The following is a 4,815-nucleotide window of genomic DNA, read 5'->3' as shown; positions in this document are numbered from 1 at the left end:
AACCAACCCAGGCCTTCCCCACACTATTGTCTGTGTCCATGGGCAATGCATATATGCATATAAGTACTTTGGTTAATCTCTTCTCGTCCCTCTCCTCCATCCCCTCTGCCATCTGTCAGTCTGTTCCATGCTTCCTTGTCTTTGGACTATTTTGTTCCTCAGTTTATTTTGTTCATTAGATTCCATGAGTGAGATCATGTGTTACTTGTCTTTCTCTGACTAGCTTATTTCTCTTAGCATAATACTCTCCAGGTCCCTCCATGCTGTGTCAAAGGGTAAGAGATCCTTCTCTTTTGGGATAAATGTACCACAGCTTTTTATCCACTCATCTACTGATGGGCACTTGGGCTGTATCCAGATCTTAGCTATTGTAAATCGTGCTGCTATGAACATAGGGGTCATACATTTTTTCTGATTGGTGTTTCGGGTTTCTTAGGATATGTTCCTAGAAGGGGGATCACGGGTCAAATGGCAATTCCATATTTAATTTTTTGAGGAAACTCCATACTGTTTTCCATAATGGCTGCACCAGTCTGCATTCTCACTAGCAGTGTATAAGGTTCCCTTCTCTCCACATCCTCCCTAGCACTTGTCATTTGTTGATTTGTTGATGGTAGCCATTCTGACAGGTGTGAGGTGATACCTCATTGTCATCTTAATTTGCATCTCTGATGATCAGTGACTTTGAGCATTTTTTCATATGCTTCTTGGCTTTCCGTATGTCCTCTTTGGAGAAGTGTCTGTTCAGGTTTTTTGCCCATTAAAAATTAATTAATTAATTAATTGTATTGTCTGTCTTCCTGGCGTTGAGTTGTATGAGTTCTCTATATAGTTTGGAAATTAACCCCTTATCATTGGTGAATATGTCTCCCATGCAGTGGGTTTTCATGTTGTTGGTTTCTTTTGCTGTGCAGGGATTTTTTAGTTTGGTGTAGTCCCATTTGGTTATTATTTGTTTCTCTTACCCTAGGAGACATATCAGTGAAAATTCTGCTATGAGAGATGTCTGAGATTTTTCTGCCTATGTTTTCTTCTATGATATTTAAGGTTTCATGACTTACATTTAAGTTTTTATCTATTTCAGTTTCTTTTTGTTTATGGTGTAAGTTGGTGGTCTGGTTTCATTTTTTTTGCATGTACTTGTCAAACTTTTGCAACACCATTTATTGAAGAAACTGTCTTTACTTTATTGTAGGCTCTTGCCTCCTTTGTCAGATATTAATAGACTATAATGGCATTCCATAGACCTATATGCCTGTTCTTGTGCTAGTACCAGCAATTTTTATTACAATGGCTTTGTAGTACAGCTTGATATATGGTATTGTGATCCCTCCAACTTTGTTCTTCTTTCTCAAGATTGCTGTGGCTATTCATGGTCTTTTTGGTTCCATATAAATTTTTGGAATATTTGATCTAGATCTATGAAATATGCTGTTGGCATTTTAATAGGGATGGCACTGAATCCATAGACTGCTTTGGGGACTACGGACATTTTAATGATGTTGATTCTTCTAACACATGAGCATGGTCTGTGCATCCACTTGTTGGTATCTTCCTCCATTTCTTACTTCAATGTCCTGTAGTTTTCAGAGTAAAGGTATTTTATCTCCTTGGTTACATTTTATTTGTAGGTATCCTATTTTTGTTGTTGTTGCAATGGTAAGTAGGCTTATTTTCCTAGTTTCTTTCTTAGAGTTAATTATTGGTGTATAAAAATGCCAAAGATTTCTGAATATTAATACAGTATCCTGCTACATTATTGAATTCACTTATTAAATCTAGTAGTTTTTTGGTGGAGTCTTTAGGGGTTTTTTGTACAATATTATGTCATCTGTGAAAAATGATAGTTTTACTTCCTCATTGCCAGTTTGAATGCTTATTTCTTCTTCTTGTCTCATTGCTGTGGCTAGGCCTTCCAGTGCTATGTTGAATAAGAGTGGTGAAAGCGGACATCCTGTCTTGTTCCTGATCTTAAGGGAAGTGCTTTTAGTTTTTGCCCATTAAGTATGATGTTGGCTGTTGTGGGAAGCCGCCCATTGTCTTCACTAGCAGAGAGGTGTGGACGAGGAACCCGGGAGGCTGGTGAAACCTTGAGCCCTGGCAAAGGTCAGAGCTATGCACTGACTGTTTAGTCCAGACAATGGTAGCTGAAGCAATTTCCCAACCAGATAGTCATGTAAATCCTCACTGATAAGATAGTCTGTCTGTTACTGGAACTTGCCTGCCTAAGGGCTTTGGTGTATCCCAAACTGAATAAAAGGATGGCAAGGCTTGAGCACAAGTGGAGTCCTTCCTTTTGCATTGGGCTCCCACCTGGCCCCCCAATTTCCAAATTATTATTTCTTGTCTCGTCTCTGTCATTTGCGTGCGGCTCTTCTCCAGAGCCCAAAACCTGAACCACGCGGGATGTGGATCATCACAGGCTGTAGGTTTGTCATATATGGCCTTTATTATGTTGAGGTATGATCTATCTATTCCCACTTTTCTGAGAGTTTTATCATAAATGGGTGCTGGATTTTGTCAAATCCCTTTTCTATTGATATGATCATGTGATTTTTATCCTTTATTATGTTTATGTGATGTATCACATTCATTGATTTGCAAACATTGTACCAGCCTTACATCCCCAGAATAAATCCCACTTGGTCATGGTGTATGATCTTTTTAATGTATTGCTGGACCCAATTTGCTAATATTTTGTTGAGAATTTTAACATGTATGTTCATCAGGGATATTGGCCTATAATTTTCTTTCTATGTAGTGTTTTAAAATATATATATATTTTATTGATTATTCACAGAGAGGAAGGGACTGGGATAGAGAGTTAGAAACATTGATGAGAGAGAAACATTGATCAGCTGCCTCCTGCACACCCCCTACTGGGGATGTGACTGCAACCAAGGTACATGCCCTTGACCGGAATCGAACCTGGGACCTTTCAGTCCACAGGCCGACACTCTATCCACTGAGCCAAACCGGTTAGGGCAATCTATGTAGTGTTTTAACCTGGCTTTGTAAATAGGACAATACTGGCCTCATAAAGAGAGCTTTAACGTCTTCCTGCCTCTTGAAATATTTGGAATAGTTTGAGGAGGATACGTGTTAGTTCTTCTTTGAATGTTTGGTAAAACTTGCCTGTGAAGCCATCAAGTCCAGGAATTTTGTTTGCTGGGAGTGTTTTATTACTGCTTAGTTTCATTATTTTTGATCCATCTATCCAGGTTTACTGATTCTTCCTGATTGAGTTTTGAAAGATTGTATGTTTCTAGGAGTTTGTCCATTTTGCCACGGTGTCCAATTTGTTGGCATATAGTTGTTCATATTATTTTTTAAATATATTTTATTGATTTTATTTTTACAGAGAGGAAGGGAAAGGGATATTTTTTATCCGTTGTATTTCTTTGATATCAGTTGTTATTTTGCCTCTTTTATTTCTGGCTTTATCCATTTGGGTCCTCTCTCTTTGTTTCTTGATGAGTCTGGCGAGAGGTTCATCAATCTTGTTTATCTTTTCAAAAAAACCAGCTCTTGGTTTCATTGATCTTTTGTATTTTTTTGGTCTCTATGTCATTTATTTCTGCTCTGATCTTTATTATTTCCTTCTACTTACTCTGGATTTTCTTGTTTTCTCTTTCTAGTTTGTAGGGTTGGATTGTTTATTTAAGATTTTTCTGTTTCTTGAGATAGGCCTATGAACTTCCCTCCCAGCACTGCTTTCACTGTGTTCCATAAATATTAAGTTGTTGTGTGTTCATTTTCACTTTTTTCCAGGAAGTTTTTCCTTGATCTCATTGGTAACTCAATCATTGTTTAATAACATGCTATTTAACATCCATGTGTATGAATGTTTTTATTGTGGTTGATTTTTAGTTCTACGCCATTGTGGTCCAGGAAAATGCCTGGTCTGATTTCAATCTTCCTGAACTTGTAGAGATTAATTTTGTTTCCTAACATGTGGTCTGTCTTTGACAATTACCCATGTGCACTTGAGAAGAATGTATATTCTGCAGCTTTGGGATGAAATGTTCTGTAAATATCAATTAAATCCATCTGATCTAGTATGTCATTGAAAAATCACTGTGTTTTTTTCTTGTTGATTTTTTCTCTGGAAGATCTATCCAGTGATGTCAATGGGGTGTGGTTGTCCCCTACTATGACTGTATTGCTGTTGATCTCTCCCTTAAAGTCCTCCAAGAGTTTTAAAAAATGTATTTAGTTTCTCCTGTATTGGGTGCATATATGTTTACCAGGGTTATAGCCTCTTGTGGGATCGATCCCTTTGGTATTATGTAGAGACCTTTGTTGTCTCTTGTGATGGCCTTCATTTTGAAGTCTATTTTGTCAGATATGAATATTGCTACCCCAGCTTTTGTTTTCATTTCCATTTGCATGAAAATAATTTTTCCATCCCTTTACTTTCATCCTGTGTGAGTCTTTTGTTTAGAGTTAGGTTTCTTGTAGACAGCAAATATATGGGTCATGTTTTCTTATCCATTCAGCTACCCTATGTCTTTTGATTGGAGCATTTAAGCCATTTACATTTAAGGTTATCATTGATAGGTACTTGTTTGTTGCTATTTTAGTTCTTCATGCCTACATTCCTCTATCTATATATTTCTTCTTCTTACTGAAGTCCATTTAACATGTCCTGCAATGTTGGTTTGATGCTAATAAACTCTCTTAGCCCTTCTTTTGTCTGGGAAGCTCTTTATTTCACCTTCCATTTTGAATGATAGCCTTGTTTGATAGAGTAGTCTATCAAAGAACTGCTCACAGTTCTTACAGAGAATAAAGGACCCCCAGATTCACCTCTGG

This window comes from Myotis lucifugus, unplaced genomic scaffold, assembly GCF_000147115.1.
Source record: "Myotis lucifugus unplaced genomic scaffold, Myoluc2.0 scaffold_779, whole genome shotgun sequence".
NCBI lineage: Eukaryota > Metazoa > Chordata > Mammalia > Chiroptera > Vespertilionidae > Myotis > Myotis lucifugus.
This window is presented reverse-complemented; position numbering follows the sequence as displayed.